Source organism: Hippocampus bargibanti, linkage group LG07 (assembly GCF_051943395.1).
Source record: "Hippocampus bargibanti isolate YZ-2025 linkage group LG07, ASM5194339v1, whole genome shotgun sequence".
Classification (NCBI taxonomy): Eukaryota; Metazoa; Chordata; class Actinopteri; order Syngnathiformes; family Syngnathidae; genus Hippocampus; species Hippocampus bargibanti.
This window is the reverse complement of record NC_142740.1, coordinates 26,543,403-26,552,115: the sequence shown is the minus strand read 5'-3', so window position 1 is coordinate 26,552,115 and position 8,713 is coordinate 26,543,403.

Below are 8,713 nucleotides of genomic sequence, written 5' to 3'. Positions count from 1 at the left end.
GTTTTTTGTTTTTTTTTTGCAATTCCATTTATAAAATGTATACATTTTCAAGTCGGTTTCGAAATTCCCTTTCAAATATCAAATCATAGCAAGAAGGCATGAAGCAAACTGCAGACTTTGCAGGTCAACCTAACCTTCACCCTTCCCGTGGACCCTCCCACCCGAATCCAACCCACAAGCACATCAATCAAAGGACCGAGTAGCTGATGGTGTTTACTGCTTTGTGGTCGCGCTCACTGGCTCATATGAGTTAACCCCCCCCCCACACACCCAAACCCTCTTTCCACCCCCACCCGACGCCCGCTTCCTACTTGCCTGCCAATGTGATCCATATGCTGAGACTTGCTGAGGCAGCAGTACAAGACACAATATTTACTGACCAATCACACGTCGGGCCGCACGATCTCAGCTGCTCATCAATCCCCCTCGTCGCGACACACTCGAGTGCACTACACGCACCTACGACAACGTGGCTGCAAGGGTCAGATAAGGAGAAGTTAATAACATTTGATTGAGAAAACGATTCATTTCGCAACACCTTTATTCTTGTCATCGTAAAAATAAGAATCATGATGCAATGGATGCGTCTTATGTAGTACAGTGATACCTCGATTTACGAACCCCTTGGCTTATGAACTTTTCGGTTTACGAACGTTACATTTATGAAAATTTTACCTTGGCATACGAACTATTTTTTCGGAGCTGCCACAATGAATGATGTGTCGTTCGCGAAGGTAAATAAAACTTTATTTTACAGCACAGTTTATTTCTTTAATTACAGTCCTCATGTAATGTGCCTCTCTTTCCAAACAGCAATTCCCTTTGACCTTCGACCTCCAACGCCCTTCCATCAAGGACCATCACAAATGTAAATAAAGTGACTTTATGATACAATGTATTTCTTTTATTACAATACAATAGCACATTTATTATACATAGAATAAGGTATGTTGTGTGTAGTTTTAAGGCTTATTTAGTTGAAAAGTATATTCTATGGAAACCCGGGAACGGATTATTCCCATTTTAATGGTTTCCTATGGGAATTTTTTTTTGAGATACACACGTTTCGCCTTACACACTGTCTGGGAAACAATTAAGTTCGTAAATTGAGGTCTCACTGTACATAGAATAAGGTATGTTGTGTGTAGTTTTAAGGCTTATTTAGTTGAAAAGTATATTCTATGGAAACCAGGGAACGGATTATTCCCATTTTAATGGTTTCCTATGGGAATTTTTTTTTTGGAGATACACACTTTTCGCCTTACACACTCTGTCTGGGAACCAATTAAGTTCGTAAATTGAGGTCTCACTGTACACCCTCATCTAATTGTTAGCGTATTTCTCTAAACGCAATAAATCTGCCCAAAAAACTCCACTTCCTGTTCCCGCAACCTTGAGATTGCCATCAGCCCCACTCAAAGACTCCACTGATGGAATCTCAACGCCACTTCCCCCTCACTGATGTCCTCCAGCATTCTCCTACGCTTTCAAGTGAAAAGGAAGCTGCCGCCTTTTTTTTTTCTTCCCCCAGTGGACCAAACGCACATATAAGACGACGAGGTGAAGCAAACTAAACCGCCAAAGTAAAATTGTCACCCCCCGCAAAGCACCCTGAGGACAAGGTCACTGTAGCGGATACATATGGCCATTGCCGTCCATCACGTCAACTCTCGGTGACCTCGCCAACGCCTTCGGGTCAAAGCGAGCTTGCCGTCACCCGTGTCGCCACTGGGAACGGTTGGGGGGGGGGGGGGGGGGTTCTACGTATCAGATGTGTGAGTCACACTTGGGGGGGGGGGGGGGGCTAAAAGCTCACAGCTTTTAAAGGAAGGCTTGAGGCTAATGGACGCTGACAAGTGCAATCGTTGGATTGGTTGGAAAAGGGGTGGGATACGTTGCGGCGCACACACTGAGCCAAAGGTGACCCCCCCCCAAAAAAAAAAATGCGATTTAGAGAGACACAATGCAAAAAAATAAATAAACAAACTGATAAATAAGTAAATAAATACATAATAAATAAAGACATTAATTAATTAAATATTACATGGAGGAAATTATTAAAAGTATTGAACACCGTAATTAAAAATGGCATTCATGTCATTGTAACTTTGACACCAAAAGTTGAAGAAAATTATTTTTCGAATGTACCACTAAAATAAAAATACATAAAAAAGTGGATGAAATTTTACATGAATAAATAATAAATTTAAAAAATAAATACATAAATAAATAAATAAAGTGGGTAAAAAACTAAAGTGGAAGATAATTTACATTCATAAATAAAGGGGGGGGGGATTATTTATTATTTTTTTACAGTCCCTTATTTGAACGTTGTTGTTAAAAATGGCATTCATGTCATTGTAACTTTGACACCAAAAGTTGAATAAAATTATTTTTCGAATGTACCACTAAAATAAAAAGAAATAAAAAAAATTTGAATGAAATAAACATAACAAACAAACATAAATAAATAAATAAATAGAGGGGGGCATTATTTCAGATTTTCACGGACCCCCGTTTGAACGGCGTCGTCAAAAATGGCATTCACGTCATTGTAACTTTGACGGCAAAAGTTCAAGACAATTTTTTTTTCTAATGTACCACTTCACTAAATAAATAAATAAATAAATAAATAAAAATAAATAAATTACGTGGATATTGGATAAATAAACAAATAAGTAAATAAATAAATGATTGAATGAATGAATAATGTGGAAAAAAGTGGATAAATAAATAAATAAATAAATAAAGTGAATGAAAAGGATGAAAATATACATAAATAAATAAATAAATAAATAAATAAATAAATAAATAAAGGGGGGCATTATTTATAAAGATTTTTACGGCCCCCCGTTTGAAAGGCGTCATTGAAAATGGCATTCATGTCATTGTAACTTTGACACCAAAGGTTCAAGACAATTCTTTTAATGTACCGCTTCAATAAATAAAAATAAATAAATACATTAATAAATAACGTGAAAAAAGTGGATAAATAAATACAGTAAAGTCTCGTTATATCGATATTCAAGGGAGTCCGAAAAAATATCGATATAACCGGGACTATCGATATATCCGACCCTGTTTGCATGTAATTTTCTCCGTGCGTGCATAGAAATAGTATCGATATAACCGGGACTATCGATATATCCGATATCGATATAACCAGACTTTACTGTACATAAATAAATTAACGAATGAATGAATAAATAAATAATTAAATAGGGGAAATTCTTTATTCTTTTTTACAGACCCTAGTTTGAATGGCGTCATTGAAAATGGCATTCATGTCATTGTAACTTTGACACCAAAAGTTCAAGAACATTATTTTTTGTAATTACTACTTTTTGACTAAAATTTGTTTACTCAACAAAAAAAAAACGTTTTTTTTTCAACGCATTTAAATATGAACCCAACTGTTTGATGTAAAAAAAATGTCAAACCCATCCAACAGCCAATTAATGAAACCCAAATGATGCATGACTGCGAAACAAACCCCAAAACAACAATCATCATTACCATGTGATTAAAATAAAACTGTCTAACACGTACTGTGAAAAAGCTGAAAAAAAACCACCCCAGTCATTACAGTTGTAGGCGTGTTTGCAAAAACAATTGACTCTGGTGTCACGCTTTAGAAGAGCAACTAAATCCTTGGCACACTTTAACGACCACTTGATCCCATCTATTTTTAATCAGCAACAACGCAGGAAGTGAAAGCACAATTAACCCCAATAGTGGTGCACTACACAAATTAACACCTAGTGAAAATAGTTGTTGTCTTCACAACCACAATAATACAGACACTCCACACACACACACACACGCACATTCCTGTTTCAAATGATTTGCGAGGTCCGGATAACTCCAGATAAGAAGTGAGGCCCACCGTTGCTGACAAGTTTAGAGAAGAACTAGTGTGACATTTGAACACTAAATGTCACCCCATTTCCCACTTCAACTTCTTTAAAAACAAAGAAATAAAAAGTGGACTTGCAACTGAAATAACAGCAGGAGTGAGGTTTCTGAATGGCGACATTCAAAGTCCTCACCCCTGTATTGAATTTGGTCAAAATATCGTTTTACTTTTTGTGGTATGAACTTTTTCCTCTCATTAATCACACACACACATACAAATAAATACACACAGCGAGTAAAAAGTGTGTGTATCCAAGTGAAATGAAAATACACACCAAAAAATCATTTTGGGTGAATTTGTGAGGACCTTTCTGAAACTTTAACAGATCCATATATAGACCCTCTAGAAGCCTTTAGAATGAAAATATTGTGAGGACCGGCCAAAAGGTCCTCACTTGTCAAAAATGTCTTCACTACGTAAGGTATAAAATGTTAGTGGTCCTCACAAGACCAGTCATACAAACACACACACCCCATCTGTTATGACTGTCCTGCAAGGGGAATATGTACCCTGATGCTGGCAAACTGTGTGTGTGTGTGTGTGTGTGTGTGTGTGTGTGTGTGTGTGTGTGTGTGTGTGTGTGTGTGTGTGTGTGTGTGTGTGTGTGTGTGTGTGTGTGTGTTACACAGGCCTGTTGTTGTTGATAAGAACTGAGGGCTTATTCCTCGTGCATTCTCTCTCTTTATGCCTCACATATATACAAACAAAACACACACACACACACACTGGCACTGTTAATGAGGCCTGGACACAGAGGAAAAGTTTCAGCCAAAATCAAAAGGGGTCTTTATCAGCTAGCATTATGCTGTATTGTGTGTGTTTGTGCGCGTGGTCCTCGCTCCTGCTGTTATTTCAGTTACAAGTCCGCTTTTTATTGTTTTGGTTTTCAAAGAAGTTACAGTGAGAAACATAGTTATGGGGGATATCTGGTGTTCAAATGTCGCGCTAATTCTCCTCTAAATTTATCATCATTATCTAAACTTTCTTTCCTTTCCTCTTCCTTTCATAACTTTGCTGCTGTGTTACTTCCGGGTAGAGTGACGCTGGCGCGAATGAATGGCTGCCGCTGCTCACCCACACAAAAAACATCTTCTGAGTGTAAAGTGTCTTTGAGAATTTTGAAAGGCGCTTAGAACTTAAATGTATTATTATTATAAAGGGTGGTTCTCACTCCTTATCTGGAGTTACCCGGACCTCACAAAGCTGTTGAAACACGAATGTGTGTGTGTCTGAGAAAAATGATGGGCTGTATTCCTTGTTGAGGCAGCACTGCCATCATCAGGCCTCCCAAGTACAATGTCTGCTTCTGTGGCTGATCAGTCAATGTGGCGCATGCTGGGAACATAGCACAGTAGTCATCCAGAGTCTGGTTCTTCAGACTGGACATGTCTGTTTTTGTGTATTAGCAGTCATTACGTCACCAGTGGAATACAACACAACACACACACACACACACACACACACACGGTGAGTGTCCGTCACGTTATCAAAGCGGCGGTTAGCATGTTACTCTGCTTCAGCAAGACTCAATTATTGAGCTCAAGTCCACGGGGAGAGAGGAGGAGCACTGTGTCACTGTGTGTGCTACTTACAGCACTAAGTAGGCCAAAGTGGTGCAAAGCAAAGTGTCAAGCACACACGCACACACACACACACACACACATCTTGACATATTTTTTAGTTCTTTTTAAAGGACAACCGACACCATTTTTTTGTTTCCTAACTGACATCAGAATATGATTCAAATAGTTCTGAAGAGGAAAGCATAAATGTTTGCAATCGATTAAAGGAGTCTTAACATATCAATTCGAGCCGTCAAGGACAGCATGTCGTGTCCCAGAAAATGCAAAAGATGGCGCCAAAGCTCCGTTGGAAATGGGCTGATTTGTCTGCTGGGAATTTGTGTCAACTAGTATCAAACAGTAGTCTTGGTGCAACACACAACGATTCACCATTGTGTTATTTATGTGTTTTCCTTCTAATTTCACCCTCAACACGATGTTTTCAGACCAAACAAAGTACCGCAAAATGCATTGTGTGTCGCTTTCTCGGTCAGGGGCGTTCCTTCAGTGACGTCACATCTGGAATCGTCATCAACTCGAAAACAAGACTTCCTGAATATTCAGCGCGAGTCTTAAAATGTAAAATATATCTATATGCCGTGGAATCTTTGTAAAATACGCTCAGTAGAAGCCATTTTACAAATTATGGACACAACTTGTCCGCAGACGTCGGTTGTCTTTTAAGTTTGAATGATTTTTTTTCAGCCTGGTTAGTTTTGCTCCATGTACTGAACTTGGCATACATTTGAGTTATCGGAGATGCAAGTTAGCTTTTTGAGATTTAGAACCTGCCCTCAGTTTTTTTCCTTTCACACTTCAAACTTTCCACAACAACCTGAAATTTTCAAAAACAACATCCAATCTTCATTTCCAATCTGAAACCCACACGCCACATGCTTCATTGTTGCACGCTAACATTGGGCACATTCGCACGCGTGCAATATTTTGAAAAACAAAAGAGTTACAGAGGTCAAAGTGCAGACGGAATGCATGATGGGAAGCGACGGGGACCTCCCACGTAGCAGCTGTGTCCAACACGCTTTCACAATACCTGAAAATGGCTGCCGGCGTCCTCGCGTCATTCAACGCATCCCCGCGTGAGTGTCTGGAAAGTAAGAATGACAAAATTGGGACAATTCACACAGAATTTTGTTGGCATTGTTTTCAGCCCCCCCCCCCCCCCCCAAAAAAAAAAAAATAATCAAACATTGGATTCAAATGTAAATGATGGCGGCTCACTGTAACACAGAGGCTCTTTGTTTTTCGCGGCTTCTTTGTCAAAATGAGATGCCGCCGTTGTCTTCTTCTTTTCTGGACTCGAAATCCGCCCGGCAACCGGCTGTGTCTGCTATTTTCTGTCGTTGAAAATTCTTGTTGTAATTTCCAGTCACATTTAAAGGACAACAGACGTCTCCGGAAAAGTTGTGTCGATAATTTGTAAAATGGCTTCAAATGACTTCTACTGAGCGTATTTTACAAAGATTCCACCGCATATAGCTACATTTTACGTTTTAAGACTCACGCTGAATATTCCGGAAGTCTTGTTTTTGAGTTGATGACGAGACCGTACGTTACGTCACTGAAGGAACGCCCCTGACTGAAAAAAGGACACATTGTAGCAGTCCTTCCATCACGTCAATGCATTTTGCTGTACTTGTTTGGTCTGAAAACTTCGTGTTGCACCAAAAAGAGGCAGAAGAGGGCGACAAAGCTCCGTGTAAGGAATTAATCAGCCTGTGGAAACGGGCTGATTAATTCCTTACACGCTCTCTGTCAACATTTTGCTGCCTCTTTTTTGGTGCTACATTCCTCCCCCCCTATTGCCTCAAAATGGCACAGAATAAATTATTTCACTACATTTCTCTCCAGATGCATCAAAATGACCGGAAAAAAATTATTTAATCGATTGCAAACATGTATGCTTTCCTCTTCAGAACTATTTGAATCATATTCATAACTGGATGAGTAACAAGAAAGCATCTTCTGCGAATCTGAATCCATTGTTTTGATTCTCCAGCAAGACCCGACGTCTTGGGATGACACCACGAACTGGGGGCGGGACCTTCTGAAACTGGCCACTTCCGGGTTCATTTTTTTGCAGATTTTGGACAGTAAGTCATTTTTATTGGTGTTTTGCATTTGACTAAAAATATCAGCCTTTGTGTTTTGGGTATTTTAGATGCTATAAAACGTTTTTCTGATGTTCAGTTAAGAAACAAAAAAGTGATGTCGGTTGTCCTTTAAATTGCTCAACATGTGCACAATAAAAACTAAAATGCAAAATCAACTCACCCGTCCGGTCTTGAATGTCAGTAAAAAAAATAATCATAACATGTTGAAGGAAATGACTCTTTGAGGACATTCCATAAAATCCCGTCCAGACATTAAACCCTGTAAAATATACTATAACAAATTAATTGAATTTTCACTGAATTAAAAAAAACACACATACACACAGAAACACCAAATAATATTTTTTAAAACAATATTTACTACATAATTTATTCATATAATATAACATATTTCCTCAGAGTAGCAAAAAAAAGAAAACTCATTGAGAAAAAAAAAATCATTTTAACAGATTCCACTGCAATAACGAACACATTTTCCCCTGAATGTCAGCAATGTTTATATTTTTTTAACCTTCACTTTCATTCACGACGTGATCCATAGTTGACAACAATTCTTCAACAATTTTTGTGTGAAAAACATTCCTTTTTCAGACTAATTTTTAAAATTCCCGTTCTATATACTATCGTTGATGCTAGCTATGAAAACAGTGAGTAAATCCTGCCCAGTTTGTTTAGCAAAACGATTAGTCTCTCCCAGTACAGAGTCAATAATCCTTTTATCAATAAAAAAAGAATGAATAATTCATAAGGTCTCAGTTCTGCTGGGTTTTCATCAATTGTTATTCCAGTATTTCGTGTGAAAGTATACGCTCCTTTGATTCCGATGAACCGGCAGAGTTATCAGAAGAATTCAAGCTTCCACGGAAAGCTTCATATTCACTAATATCCGTTGAACTAGACATTTAGGGTGTAACGCTTGAAAACAACATCCTTGTAACAATGTCCTTTAAACAGCCGTCATCTGTACTTCTTTGAAGGTGTCGGACGTTTCGCTTCTTATCCAAGATGCTTCTTCAGCGAACTAAAGTATTGCTGGCAGTTTCGGCCCAATATATATATATATATATATATATATATATATATATATATATATATATATATAT